This window comes from Rutidosis leptorrhynchoides, chromosome 9, assembly GCF_046630445.1.
Source record: "Rutidosis leptorrhynchoides isolate AG116_Rl617_1_P2 chromosome 9, CSIRO_AGI_Rlap_v1, whole genome shotgun sequence".
Taxonomy (NCBI): domain Eukaryota; kingdom Viridiplantae; phylum Streptophyta; class Magnoliopsida; order Asterales; family Asteraceae; genus Rutidosis; species Rutidosis leptorrhynchoides.
The window spans coordinates 22,489,272-22,506,530 of NC_092341.1; positions in this window are offsets into that span (position 1 = coordinate 22,489,272).

A 17,259-nucleotide genomic window follows, 5' to 3' on the forward strand; every position below is an offset into this window, starting at 1 on the left:
CGAAAATGTTTGACTAGTTCCCGACATATTTAGGCGTAACGCTTTTAACCCCATGTTCCATATATAAAAACTAGCACGTTCTATTAATAAAATTATGTTTACGAAGCGGGGCCCACATCGACCCAAATTACCCTTTAAGTATCAAAATACAATTTTCGACCATAAGACTTTTAATACAAAACAAAGCCGAGCATGGCGATTGGGGATACGCTACCCAATCCTAATAAATCCATAAGCAAGCCTTCTACGCAAATTATGCAAGTCCTCTAATCCTCACGCTTACCCGAGCCACCATCCGCATGCAATCTATAAAAAGAGTCAACAACGAGAGGGTAAGCTAACGCTTAGTGAATGATAATATACTACATACATATATATGTATAAAATGGACACGCCACAAAACAACAATTACCGCATACCGAGGCATCCATATATAAAGCACTACACTAAGCATACCGTACGATCTCTAAGCAACGAGCTAAAGATACAACAGCAATATAAGTTCACCAACGACGATGTGAACAACGCCAAATAGCTACACCGGGAGGGTTAGCTACAACACAACAATGCATTAATATATAACAATATAAACGAACAAGGTTAACACCTTAACCCAATACCGAGAACCAAGTACCACAATGAAGATTGGCCGAACTACACGAGCCTTAGTAATCCGAAACCACAGGAGATTACTATCTTCACAACATCGAGGTTGGCCGAGCTACACGAGCCTTATTAATCCGAAACCACACGAGATTACTACCTCAATAAGATGACCGAACTACACGAGTCACCATGAATCCGAACTACACGAGATTCATTTCCACAATACAATAAGATGACCGAAACCACACGCGTCATCGTGAATCCGAATACACACGCGATTCACTTCTCAATATTATACCCTTCGCCATTGGGGTTATATCAACCACATCACAACCACGTGTGATAATGTACACGCGAACGCGTACTTCGCCAAAGATGGTCAACCAAAACGCACAACCGTGCCAATTGGACTCATACAAAAGTCCATCAAATCCATCTATATGTGAAGTGAGCTCTATAGCCGAGAATCACTTCACCCGACCCGTACCCATCCTACACATACATATGCACATAGGATATTATCACTCACCTTGAAGTCTTGAAGAATGCTTCCAAGTAATCCACAACTCGCCAATGGAAAGTAACTATTCCATTATCACAATTACAACAATACACTTAGAGTGGATTTACAAATCAACCCAATTCGTCACTTAGTGCAATTTCGACCCAAATGCACTTCCAAGCACAAACCGTGCCCAAAACTAACCAATAATCACTAACACAAGTGAGAATGGTCCTAATATGCCAATTAAACCCGAACTCAAGTGTTAAACACGTGTCATACCCATTTTGACACTTAAACCCTAATTTTGACTCATAAGGTCAAAATCTCACCATTTACAAGTTTCGACACCAAAACACATTTAACTCGGTTTAATACCCCAACTTAATCCGTTTTAAGTTTATAAACCTCATTAACTCATCAATTGGGTCATAATTACCACCAAACCCTAATTTGACCCAAAGTCATAGTTAGTCAACCAAGTAACCCTAAATGGGTTTCAATACTTCCATAATCACTAACTTAAGTGATTAAACTCAATTTCAAGTTCTAAACATGACCAATTAGTTCACCAACCCAAAATCCACCAACAATTTACAATAAACCCGATTATTAGCATCACTAAACCCATTTTATCATCTAAAAGGGTTTTACAACTAATTAACTCAAAACCCTAACTTGAATATCAAATCAAACAAATGAAATTCGGAGTTTGAGCTTACCAATACTATCACCGCGTAGCCAAGAACGAAAGGGACAACTTTAGAACTCGAGCTTTTGATCCAAACGGCCTCCTTCTTCTCCAAAACCCCAAATCTCTCTCTAGAATCTCTCTCTCTCTCTCTCTCTCTCTAGATAGTTGGGAGTGATGGATGGATGTGAATATCATCCAAAACTGATCCAAACCAGCTAATATGGCTCACAAATCCGGCCCCAAGTGAAATTACCCAATTGCCCTTCATTTAAAACAATTAAAAAGAAGAAGAGGGCTGTCTGCGCGATTTGGCGCGGCGCGCCCCAGACCCGCGCGGCGCGCAAGTAGCCAGTTTCAGATTCTTTTACCTTTTCAATTACATAACAATATTCAACGAAGCCCGTTCTCGAATGTCATAAGTACACAAGTATACAAGATAAATATTCGGGTCTTACAACTCTCCCCCACTTAAACTCGATCACGTCCTCGTGATCCTCGTCACTTAACCAAACGGACCACACTCCACGGTCCTCAAACATACGTCCCAATCCGACTTTCCTAGGCAACTCTTCCCAATGAATCACCTCTAACAACCAAAATCGTCACACGCGATTTAACAAATCACAATCCGAGCACTAAAACCATGCTCAATCCCTCACATCGGGAAACTCAACCAATCTCGAATCGAGATATCAACCCTCTAGCGTATCATTACCAAGTACAATGCTAAAAGCAACCAAGTTTAAATTCTAAAGTCAACAATCCGAAACGATGAAGACCGAACCAAACGAACCCTTACGGATTACACCAATCACTAAACATCCATTGTAGTGCGCAATACGACCAATACGCAACTACCGTAATATCATAATCCAACGGCTAGAACTGATAGCGCCCAAAACGACTATGGAAACGCAAAACCCAAGGTGTACGAAATCAACCATCGTCACACCCATAACAAACATGTGAGTGAAACACGGCTATCGCCTCACTAATCCCACAACATGGTCCTCACGACCCCACCATCGACGTATAAAACGACCGATAGTTCCCGCAACATGGTCCTTACAACCCTACCATTGGTGTATCAAACAACCAATAGATCACACGACACGAAGGCTGGCCGAAAACACACGCGCCCTAGTGAATACGAACTACACGCGACTCACTACCTTCACCACAACAACAATCGGGAATGGCCGAACTACACGCGCCATAGTGAATCCGAACTACACGAGAGTCACTATCCCGGAGGAATGACCGAACTACACGAGTCAATTGTGAATCCGAACTACACGAGACTCACTCCTCAATACAATGACCGAAACCACACGAGTCATTCGTGAATCCGAACTACACGAGATTCACTTCCACAACATCGAGGTTGGCCGAACTACACGAGCCTTAGTAATCCAAAACCACACGAGATTACTACCTCAATAAGATGACCGAACTACACGAGTCACCATGAATCCGAACTACACGAGATTCATTCCAATAAGATGACCGAACTACACGCGTCATCGTGAATCCGAAACCACACGCGATTCACAATCTCAACATAGGAATGGTACTCGTATTTCCCACCGGTACTCGCATTTCCCGATAGTGTTACACCATACCGACATAACACTACTCCCTTGATGAAGTCAGCGGACCCCGAAGGTCATGCTCCACCAATCACAACACCGAATGAAGTCAGCGGACCCGAAGATCATGCTTCACCGATCACAACACCGGATGAAGTCAGCGGACCCGAAGATCATGCTTCACTGATATAACACCACACTCATGATGAAGTCAGCGGACCCCGAAAGTCATGCTCCACCAATCACATATTCCCATGATGAAGTCAGCGGACCCTAAAGATCATGCTTCATCAAACAACCATACCATAATCGAGCAAGAACCACCTATACCAAACATAGGTACCAAACAATAATTCTCCACAAGAGAACCCGACACACACCTCCCTTAACCGGAGGATTTCACCTTGCTCGCCAAACACGTCCATTATCTCTCTACGAGATTTACCACGTTACCACCTCAGTGATGATTCAAATCCAAACCATAAGTACAATTTATCCGAAATTGTACTCTACCACAAATCGACCCAACCAGGTCTCGACAACATTTTCCGAATCTACCAATAGCATCATCCGAAATCTCACACTAAAACTTCCTCGTGCGGGAGTGTAACTCCCCCACTTAGAACCACGTTCCATATCCACAACTCGTACAACCGCACAATGCTACCACAGGTAGACTTTACCAACAATTGGGCTCACACGACCCATTACCACATCTTGCTCCAACCTTGAGCACACGAAGGATTTTAACCAACCCTTAAACACTTTGTACAAAAAGTGTACCGCAACACAATCGGAGTCGAACACCACGCTAGTAGGTATAAAAGAGGCACCTAATGTCGCGTCATAAAGACTCCATTACCAACACACATCGAGATTTAAAACACTCGATCTCAAGGGTTCCAACCAACTGACGAACCTCATGATTCGTCACTTCAACATAAAAGTGAACACGCGCTTAACAACCAAACACCAAAACCATTTCCGTGGCTTGGTAGAAACGTTTCCCAAATACTAAGGAATGCTTGGTTGCACCAAGTCTTATGCCCTTCACCCGTTAATCAATCATCAACATAGGGTACTTCCATTAGGAACGTCACCCATAGCATAACATGCACAACAAAGGCACGCAACTCAAACTCAAACGGCATTTAATAAATAATCAAAAGACATATTTATCAAAATTAAACGTACCTTAACGTCTCCTGGCTGCACCCGTCCCCGCTAACTTGGGACATTCCGACTTACGATGTCCTTCTTTTTGGCAATTGAAGCACACCATACCATCACCCTTTGGTACCGAACATTCCCAAGACTTGTGACCCCTCACGCCACAATTGTAACATCTAGCCGCACTAGAATCCGACATACCCATTCGCGTACCACCCGTGCTCACACTCGGACCCTTAGCCCTCTTACTCAGAGCACCATAAGAAACGACCCTTTGCTCACTTGAAGGTTCACCCTTTTTCGATCGTGAATACGACTCGAAACCTCTAGCCAAGTCGAATAATTCCGAAAACGATTTCGCTTGACCCCGGCTAATTTTACTTTTCAAGTCATCATTCAAGGTCCGATAGAAATCTCCCATCAACAAACGATCATTCCCCAAATACTCCGGACAAAAACGAGCCTTCGCCATAAAGGTCGTCTTGAGAGTACTCAAATCCATAGATCCTTGTCGCAAATTTCGCAACTCATTACGCAATTCCCACAAATCGGCCGAAGTCCGGAACTCCTCGAAGAATTCCTCCTTAAAGTTGTCCCACGATAAAGCCATAAACGTCTCGCCACCGACAAGATCAATCTTACCATCCAACCAATCCCTTGCCCTACCCCGCAACAAACTCGTAGCGAGTCTCGTATTTCTCTCGGGAGGGCAATCAATAGTACGGAAACACCCTTCGATGTCCGAAATCCAAGTTGTGCTTACCAAAGGATCCGGCTTTCCGTCATACATCGGGGGTTTAGTTCTCATGAAGCTCTTAAGATAACGCTCCATTTCACCACTACTTTGAAGTTCGGAATACCTCCTTTCCATTCTTTCTTCTAACGCACCCATTTGCTCCGCAACGGCGGCCGCAACCCTAGCGTTAAACTCCACGTCATTTGCCTCGGTCTCGTTTCGCGTCGTCATTCTAAAGAATGCAAAACGATTAGTCCACGAACGTGTAAAACCGTACGCACGACACAGTCCCATCTTGCTAAACACTCATCGTACATCACTTGTTAGACACGATTTGCACCCGTAATAAGGTTTGCAAGTTCTTATTACGCACACATGCCGCATCGACTCGTTAGTACAACGACCGTCTCGCTCGATGATATACACAAACACAACCAAAATTCTACGCGGTACAAACACACGCGAGAATTATTATCACAGCACAACAACATATTAATAATATCCGCATTACTAATATAAACGTTAGTCAACCTATAACCAAGGCACTAACCAAACCCATTCTGACCCGTAATCCTACAAGTCCCGCAACAATTTAAGCACACACAAGTCTAAGTCTAGGCACCTATCTCAAGTCACCTAAATCCCTTAGACCATGCTCTGATACCACTTGAAACAACCCAAACCAACCCTCGAACAAACCACGTGAAAATACAAAATAAAAAAATAATTGCTGAACTGCCACCTGGCGCGGCGCGCCATATAGGCTGCGCGGCGCGCCAAACCTGACTGTCCGGAAAGTCTTTAAATGCGAAAATGTTTGACTAGTTCCCGACATATTTAGGCGTAACGCTTTTAACCCCATGTTCCATATATAAAAACTAGCACGTTCTATTAATAAAATTATGTTTACGAAGCGGGGCCCACATCGACCCAAATTACCCTTTAAGTATCAAAATACAATTTTCGACCATAAGACTTTTAATACAAAACAAAGCCGAGCATGGCGATTGGGGATACGCTACCCAATCCTAATAAATCCATAAGCAAGCCTTCTACGCAAATTATGCAAGTCCTCTAATCCTCGCGCTTACCCGAGCCACCATCCGCATGCAATCTATAAAAAGAGTCAACAACGAGAGGGTAAGCTAACGCTTAGTGAATGATAATATACTACATACATATATATGTATAAAATGGACACGCCACAAAACAACAATTACCGCATACCGAGGCATCCATATATAAAGCACTACACTAAGCATACCGTACGATCTCTAAGCAACGAGCTAAAGATACAACAACAATATAAGTTCACCAACGACGATGTGAACAACGCCAAATAGCTACACCCGGAGGGTTAGCTACAACACAACAATACATTAATATATAACAATATAAACGAACAAGGTTAACACCTTAACCCAATACCGAGAACCAAGTACCACAATGAAGATTGGCCGAACTACACGAGCCTTAGTAATCCGAAACCACACGAGATTACTATCTTCACAACATCAAGGTTGGCCGAACTACACGAGCCTTATTAATCCAAAACCACACGAGATTACTACCTCAATAAGATGACCGAACTACACGAGTCACCATGAATTCGAACTACACGAGATTCATTTCCACAATACAATAAGATGACCGAAACCACACGCGTCATCGTGAATCCGAATACACACGCGATTCACTTCTCAATATTATACCCTTCGCCATTGGGGTTATATCAACCACATCACAACCACGTGTGATATTGTACATGCGAACGCATACTTCGCCAAAGTTGGTTAACCAAAACGCACAACCGTGCCAATTGGACTCATACAAAAGTCCATCAAATCCATCTATATGTGAAGTGAGCTCTATAGCCGAGAATCACTTCACCCGACCCGCACCCATCCTACACATACATATGCACATAGGATATTATCACTCACCTTGAAGTCTTGAAGAATGCTTCCAAGTAATCCGCAACTCGCCAATGGAAAGTACCTATTCCATTATCACAATTACAACAATACACTTAGAGTGGATTTACAAATCAACCCAATTCGTCACTTAGCGCAATTTCGACCCAAATGCACTTCCAAGCACAAACCGTGCCCAAAACTAACCAATAATCACTAACACAAGTGAGAATGGTCCTAATATGCCAATTAAACCCGAACTCAAGTGTTAAACACGTGTCATACCCATTTTGACACTTAAACCCTAATTTTGACTCATAAGGTCAGAATCTCACCATTTACAAGTTTTGACACCAAAACACATTTAACTCGGTTTAATACTCCAACTTAATCCATTTTAAGTTTATAAACCTCATTAACTCGTCAATTGGGTCATAATTACCACCAAACCCTAATTTGACCCAAAGTCATAGTTAGTCAACCAAGTAACCATAAATGGGTTTCAATACTTCCATAATCACTAACTTAAGTGATTAAACTCAATTTCAAGTTCTAAACATGACCAATTAGTTCACCAACCCAAAATCCACCAACAATTTACAATAAACCCGATTATTAGCATCACTAAACCCATTTTATCATCTAAAAGGGTTTTACAACTAATTAACTCAAAACCCTAACTTGAATATCAAATCAAACAAATGAAATTCGGAGTTTGAGCTTACCAATACTATCACCGCGTAGCCAAGAACGAAAGGGACAACTTTAGAACTCGAGCTTTTGATCCAAACGGCCTCCTTCTTCTCCAAAACCCCAAATCTCTCTCTAGAATCTCTCTCTCTCTCTCTAGATAGTTGGGAGTGATGGATGGATGTGAATATCATCCAAAACTGATCCAAACCAGCTAATATGGCTCACAAATCCGGCCCCAAGTGAAATTACCCAATTGCCCTTCATTTAAAACAATTAAAAAGAAGAAGAGGGCTGTCTGCGCGATTTGGCGCGGCGCGCCCCAGACCCGCGCGGCGCGCAAGTAGCCAGTTTCAGATTCTTTTACCTTTTCAATTACATAACAATATTCAACGAAGCCCGTTCTCGAATGTCATAAGTACACAAGTATATAAGATAAATATTCGGGTCTTACACAAAAATCATGGTTAAACTCAAAGTGGAAGTATGTTTTCTAAAATGGTCATCTAGACGTCGTTCTTTCGACTGAAATGACTACCTTTACAAAAACAACTTGTAACTTATATTTCTGACTATAAACCTATACTTTTTCTGTTTAGATTCATAAAATAGAGTTCAATATGAAATCATATCAATTTGATTCACTCAAAACGGATTTAAAATGAAGAAGTTATGGGTAAAACAAGAATGGATAATTTTTATTGTTGTAGCTACGTGAAAATTGGTAACAAATCTATATTAATCATATCCTAGCTAACTTATATTGTATTATACATGTATTCTAATATATTATGTAATCTTGGAATACCATAGACACGTATGCAAATGTTTTGACATATCATATCGACCCATGTATATATATTATTTGGAACAACCATAGACACTCTATATGCAGTAATGTGGGAGTTAGCTATACAGGGTTGAGGTTGATTCCAAAAATATATATACTTTGAGTTGTGATCTAGCCTGAGACGTGTATACACTGGGTCATGGATTGATGCTGGATAATATATATATCGATTTATTTCTGTACATCTAATTGTGGACAACTAGTTATAGGTTACTAACGAGGACAGCTGACTTAATAAATTTAAAACAGTAAAATGTATTAAAAATGTTGTAATTATATTTTGAACATACTTTGATATATATGTACATATTTGTTATAGGTTCGTGAATCGACCAGTGGCCAAGTCTTACTTCCCGACGAAGTAAAAATATGTGAAAGTGAGTTATAGCCCCACTTTTAAAATCTAATATTTTGGGATGAGAATACATGCAGTTTTATAAATGTTTTACGAAATAGACACAAGTAAATGAAACTATATTATATGGGTGAATGATCGAAGCCGAATATGCCCCTTTTGCTTGGTAGCCTAAGAATTAGTAAACCGATCTACTAATTAACGCGAATCCTAAAGATAGATCTATTGGGCCTAACGAACCCCATCCAAAGTACCGGATGCTTTAGTACTTCGAATTCGTTTTTATCATGTCCGAAGTATTTCCCGAAATGATAGGGGATATTCTTATATGCATCTTGTTAATGTCGGTTACCAGGTGTTCACCATATGAATGAATTTTATCTCTATGTATGGGATGTATATTGAAATATGAAATCTTGTGGTCTATTATTATGATTTGATAATATATAGGTTAAACCAATAATTCACCAACATTTTTGTTGACGTTTTAAGCATGTTTATTCTCAAGTGATTATTAAGAGCTTCCGCTATTGCATACTAAAATAAGGACAAGATTTGGAGTCCATGCTTGTATGATATTATGTAAAAACTACATTCAAGAAACTTATTTTTGATGTAATATATTCTTATTGTAAACCATTATGTAATGGTCGTGTGTAAACGGTATATTTTAGATTATCATTATTTGATAATCTACGTAATGTTTTTTTAAACCTTTATCGATAAAATAAAGGTTAGAGTTGTTTTAAAAATGAATGCAGTCTTTGAAAAACGTCTCATATAGAGGTCAAAACCTCGCGACGAAATCAATTAATATGGAACGTTTATAATCAATATGAATGGGACATTTCATGTATTACAGTAAATCGGGTAAAACTGATTAGTTTAGTCCAAAGCAAAAGTACCTGCAATAATCTGTACCAAATATGTGATATGTGTTTTAAAGAAATTGGTAAATTCTTCTCACACTTAGCTTTTATTTATTCTTTTCTTTGCCTTTTTATTCTCTTCTATTCCATTTTAAATGAATTCAAGCGTTTTGAGTTGTTTCTCCATTTATGTTCTTTCCGAGGTAACAATAATTTCGGCATTAACACCTAGTTTTATCGTTCATAAATATGTATAAACATGATTTTGAATTCATTTAGTTGAAATTTTTCAAATTTTCACAAAATTTAGTAATTTAACTAAGTGTAAACCCGAGAGAATTTATAACCCTTCCCCACACTTGAGATCATGCAATGCCCTCATTTGAATGAAATCAGACTATAATTATAAATTCATGAGGGTGATTAGTGTAGAAAAGTGATTAAAAATACCGAGTTTGCAACATATTATTTTATATCACATTTGATATTTTGCGTCTTGTCGTCAAAATTAGTAGCTTTTGCTGAACTTAATGTCAGTCTTTGAAAATGCGCTGTTTTATCCTGTTTTGTATATAAGATAAACTACAAACATATATATAAAAATATTTATTTTTTTTATAAAACCTTTATTTATTAAAACAATTTAAATGAATAATTTATTTTTAAAATTTTGTTTCCTTTTACTTTAGGTAGTTTCGGTATGTTTACCTAGTCCGTCCCTCGACAAAATTTAAAATTTGTCGTTTTTAAAGCGATTGTTTTAAAAGCAAAGGTTTTTGGGTTTTTTAATTTTTTTGGTATACTTTAGATCAATATTATTAAAAATAATGATAACAAAATTTTTCGCCCCGTCCTTGGGTAAAGCAATTTCGGTTCCATGACCTAGTCTTCAACTTACGATGAATTTTAGAAATTATTTTTTAAACTTAATGAAATAAAGTAATTTTTTTGTTTTTAAATTCACACAAAAATTAAATTTAAAAAAAATGCAAATTAATTTCATACAAAACCTACAAAACAAAAATTCAGAATTGGGGAAGAAAACTAGTTCTTTAGTGTCTGCTAGTGGAAAAGACCAATCGAATTCCATTCTCAGAACTACACGAGAACAGAACAACTAACTCTAGACAGCATTTTCTTTTTAGAACATCTGAATCTCCCCACACTTAGGTAGCTGTGGTGTCGAAATTGTGGTAAACTTCATCGTCAATTTCTCTTGGACCATAATCAACTTGCATATATGTGACTTTGCTTTAAGCCATTGGTCGGATTCATGTGTAATATCCACAAATTCAATTAGTTTCGCCTTTTCTTTAGGTGAAAGATTGGATACTAACTGGTTACATAACTTAAAGTTCCCCTTGGTTCTAGCATCGCGAATCCGTTTAATAAGTTTCTTCATTGAACTATTAATAACGGAGTCATTTAATTTCGTATCAACAATGGGGTTCTTTGTTATCAAGTCATCATTAGGTGTTACTTCATTTTCCCACACTTAGGCGTTTTATTATTGCTAAGCACCACCGTTAGAGTTGGTAAAACAACATGGTTCTTACCAATCGTTTTTGTTGGTTCAACGGTTTTGGTTGGTGGAGATTTAGCCTTTCGACTCACAAAGGTGATCGACTTTTCATCATTACTAAGTGTCATTCTACCCTCTCTTACATCAAATAACGCCCCGGTGGATGTTAAGAATGGTCGACCTAAAATTAGAGAAATGTTTGGGTCCTCTTCTATGTCAATGACAATAAATTCGACTAGAAAGGTTAAATTACCTACTTGAACGGGTAGGTTGTCAGCAATTCCAACTGGGTGCCTAATGGTTTGATCAAAGAGTCGAACACTCATTTCTGTTGGACTTAACTCACCTACTGCTAATCTCTTATATAATGAAAGAGGCATAACACTCACACTCGCACCTAAATCTGCGAGTTCATCATACATGACACATTCACTAAGTAGACAAGGAACAATAAATTCACCCGGATCACCCAACCTGGGTGGAGGTTTTGGTGGAACTATCTTCACCGGGTTTACTTTTACGTTTTTTGTTTCTTGCACTTTCTTATTCTTTTTCTTCATTTCAAAGGTATCACAAACTTTATTACCTATTACTTGCTCATACTCAACTCCTTTTCTTGGAAACGGGATGGGTGGTCTGTATGGTGCCACCACTGGCTTTACATACTCGGGTAGTGGTGGTGTTGTAACTTCTTCATTGTTACTCACATCTAAAACCTTTCCATCTTCTGATGCTGGTTTTTCAAAATTTGTTGAAACCAAATTAACATTTTCATTCTGAGGATTTACTTCAGTATCACTCGATAGCTTTCCTTGTTCCCTCTCACTCATCATGTTAGCAAGAGTACCTACGTGTTTTTCTAGATTCAAAATGGAAGCTTGTTGAGTTCTTAATGACTGATCAAACCTCTCATTGGTTTGGGTTTGAGATGTAATAAATTGTATTTGAGATTCCATTAGTTTTGCCATCATTTCTTCTAGATTTGACTTTTTCTCTTCGGTTTGTTGTGGTGGTTTATACAAGCTAGGTTTTTGTTTATTGAAAGTGTTGTTTTGAGTTGGTTGGTTATTCGGACCTTGTTGGTTGTACGAGTTATTGTTAGGTCCATTTGGATTGTAAAGAATGTTTTGATTTCGATTGAAGTTTGGCCTTGGAGGTTGATAATTATTTTGATAATTATTTCCCGACCTTTGGTTCATGTAGGAAACATTCTCACGTTGTTCCATCGTTTGCTCGATGTGATAATCTTTCATTAAGTGTGGTCCACCGCATTGCTCACAACTGATTCGTATTGCGTGAATATCTTTATTCATCTTTTCCATTCGTCTCTCGAAAGTATCTATTTTTGCAGAAACGGAATCAAAGTCATGGCTAGAATCGGCTCTAGCCGCTTTAGGTGAACGAAAGATATCTTTTTCTTGATGCCACTCATACGAGTGGGATGCTGTGTTATCAATAATTTTGTGAGCTTCGGTTGCGATTTTCTTCATAATGGAACCACCAGCTGTTATGTCGATGTCTTTTCGTGTAGCAACGTCGCATCCTTGGTAGAATATTTGTACTATTTGATAAGTATCTAAACCGTGTTGCGGACATCCTCTCAATAACTTTCCAAATCTTGTCCACGCCTCATATAGAGTTTCATTTGACTTTTGTGTGAACGTAACAATTTCTCCTTGAAGTCTCACAGCTTTAGATGCCGGAAAGAATTGTTTAAGAAAATTTTCAACTAAGACATCCCATGTATCAATCGCCCCTTCAGGTAATGATTCTAACCGATCTTTGGCTTCTCCCTTTAAAGTCCAGGGAAATAACATGAGATAGATCTGTTCATCCTCAACTTCTCTGATTTTGAATAGAGTACAGATCCTATTAAAGGTTCGAAGATGTTCGTTTGGATCTTCCTTCGGCGTACCACTATATTGGCATTGATTAGTTACCATGTGTAGGATTTGTCCTTTGATTTCATAATCTGGCGCATTAATATCTAGCTTAATAATGGCGTGACCTTGGCCCGTGCGTGTAGCTCTCATTCGGTCTTCCATACTTAGAGGTTCCAGATTTTCCATGATTGAATTTGTTGAATCTGAATCACTAGAGGATTCTGATTTAATGGTTTGTTCCTCAACAATCTCTGTTTGAATGATTGGTGGTTCCGGAGGAAAGATTAATGGTTCAGGATCTCTAAATTGTCCCTGAATATCCTCCGGATTCTCAATTGTGAGGTCGGGTTCAAAAAATGGATTATCGGAAATTTGAATTGGAGTACTTGGTCGACTGGATGACGATTCTAAAGAAAAATTAACGATGACAATATTGGCTAGATGTCTTGATCGAGTTACAGGTGGTGAACGTATAAAAGGTGGTGAACGTTTTGCTTGGTGCATTCACTGAATATCCTATTAGTTATAAAAGATAAAAATTATATAAGCTATCAAATTAATAGACTTTTCTGATTTTGCCCACGTTTCGAATAGCCAATAGATGCAGCAGGTAGCCAGGACCCTTTAAATCAGAAGCCCACAACTCGCCACTAACAAATCCAACTATTACTACGAACCAGAAAATTTTGGATGTCTATCAATTTAACCGCTTAAAATAATTTTTCGTTTTGAATTTTTTTAGAGAAGAAATAGAAAATTCTATGTCCTAAAAACTAGAGCGTCGAGAAATAAGAAAGAAAAAGAGTGCGTCGAAAAACGTCGAAAAATAAATGGTCGAAAAATAATAAAAAGAACGTAGCGCGTCGAAACTTAAAAGTCTAAAAACTAAGAATTAAAAGTTGCTTCTAAAAGTATTAAAGTTTAAAAGAAATACTATATCCAAAACGGCAATAACTTAAAAAAGTACTAAAATATATTAAATACTAAAGCGATAAACAGCGTCGTAAAATTCTAAAGTACCTAAATCTTAGTCTAAAGAAAAAGCACTTAAGGGGCAAATCCTAAAAATCTAGAAATAAAAATAACTACGGCAAAAACTATATCTTAAAACTAGATACGAACGAAAAATACAAATATTACGCTAAAACAAATAAAAAGATACAAAATATAAAAATAAACTTAAAGTTGTAAAAAGTACAAATTTTTATAAAAATATTACTTTTATATTATTTATTTATAAAAGTATTAATTTTATAATTTATTAAAACTAATTAAAACTAAAAATACAAATTAAATAAATAAGTAAAACTAAATAATTAAATAAGTAACCCTAATCTTAATTAATTAATAATAATAATAATTAAACTAACCCTAATTCTGTCGGCTGAGGTTACCAGGCCTGTCAAATCAAGTCATGCGATCGCATGACTTGGATGTTATAAATCCATGCGGTCGCATGGAGTAGGGTTTCGGGCCAGGTGTTGGGCTGCTACAGTTCTCGGCCCGATTACTTTATATATTTTTTTCTGTTTTATATTTAATTTTCTGTTTTTATAAAATATTTATATAAATAAAAACTTATATTTTAAAAACTAAAATAAAAATAAAGAAACTTTATAATTTTGTATATATTTAACAAACTATTAAAAATATATAATTTTTTGTTTTTGTTTTTATATTTTGTATTTTTAATAATTAAAACGTATTTTTACAAAAGCGTATTTTTATAAAAGTAAACTAAGAATATTTTTATATATATATATATATATATAGCGTTGCGCTTTCGGCGTTTAGGATTCTCCGGCAGCGGCGCCAAAAATACTTGATGTTATGCGAGGTGTATACAAAATAGTTATATTTTTACTACAAAATACTATTAAATACGATACAATTTTACACAAGTTATTTATTTATTTATAGAGTGGATATACCTAAACCTTGCTACAACACTTATAGGTAGTGTACCTAATCGTACAGTAGTGTAGTTTTTAGTAAGTCCGGTTCGTTCCACAGGGATCTTAGCCAAGTTTGACGCTATATTTTTAAAACTATATTTGTATATAAATATATATATAAATAAGTAGTTTTATTATTATAAAAGGGGGATTTTACCGTTTAATGACCGGTTTGTCGATTTTAAAACTTTAGTCGCAGTTAAAACCTAATGTAAAATATTAAAAATAAAAAATAACTTAATTTAAAGCGTAAAGTAAATAACGATAATGAAATTGCGATAAATAAAAGTGCGATAAAATAAAATTGCGATAATTAAAAAGTACGATAATTAAAAGTGCATTTAAATAAAATGACAGTAAATAAAAGTGCGATAATTAAAAGTGCAATTAAATATGAAATAAAGGAATTATGCTTATTTAAACTTCCGTAATCATGATGTTTGACGTGTTAATTTTAGTTTATTCCCATGGGTTAATTGTCCTTTGTCCTGGATTATTCAATATGTCCGTCTGGTTTTTGTCCATAACAGTCCATCAGTCATAAATATAAAGTGCGAGTGTCCTCGTCAAATTATCCTTTTATCCGAAGTCAAATATTCCAACTAATTGGGGACTTAAACTATAATTACACCAAGTGTCCTTGTATATAATTTACCCTATTTTAATAAGTCCATAAACTATTAATCAATTTCCGTGTCCGGTTAAATGAACGATTATTAGTACTTATAAATATCCCGCCCATCGTGTCCGATCGAGTGTATATGGTTATTTATAGGTACGTCCAATTGTAAATCTTTATATTAAATTAACAAACTATCATAAACAAATATAAAACCCATTAATAGCCTATAGTCTAATTTCCACAAGTGTCGTTCTTTTGTCCAAACCCCAATTATGATACAAAGCCCAATTACCCAATTTTAATATTTAGCCCAACATCACGATTACTTCGGATTAAATAAGCATAATAATAACTTAGCTACGAGACATTAATTTAAAAAGGTTGAACATAACTTACAATGATTAAAAATAGTGTAGCGTTACACGGACAGAATTTCGACTTACACCCTTACAACATTCGCTAACATACCCTTATTATTATTAAAATTAAAATTAAAATTAAAATTATATATATATATATATATATATATATATATATATATATATATATATATACATATATATATATATATATACGTGAGAGATGGAGAAAGAAAAAGATGTGTTTAAGTTCGACCAAAACTGCGAAATTTATAGGACCTGACCCAAAATTTAGGGCCATGCGATCGCATGGAAATTGCACTTCCAGGCCATGCGATCGCATGGCCTGCTTTTCCAGCTCACACAGATTTGTTTTCTTGTTTGCTAACGGTTTATATATATAATATAATATATATATATAATTTTAAGAATTATTTATATATTATATTATATTCATGTGCATAGTTGATTTGTAGTTTTTAGTCCGTTGCATCGAGCGTTGAGAGTTGACTCTGGTCCTGGTTCTGGATTTTCAAACGTCCTTTCGTACAATTTAATATCTTGTACTTTGCGTTTTGTGTCTTGTACTCTTGTAATTTTGAGACGTTTCTCATCAATAATTTGAACCACTTTGATTGTACTTTGTACTTTTTAGCTTTCTGGTCGTTTGCGTCTTCAATTCATCGAATCTGTCTTTTGTCTTCACCTTTTATTATTTAAACGAATATCACTTGTAAATAGAATAATTGCAACTAAAAGCTTGTCCTTCTTGAGGGATAATGCTATGAAATATATGTTCATTTTTAGCATTATCAGCTATGTATAATGGGCTCGCAGATTTAGGGGCAAGTGCGAATATTATGCCTCTTTCCTTATACAAAAAATTAGGTGTGGGTAAATTAAGACCAACCAGCATAGGTGTTCAATCATTTGACCTAACCATT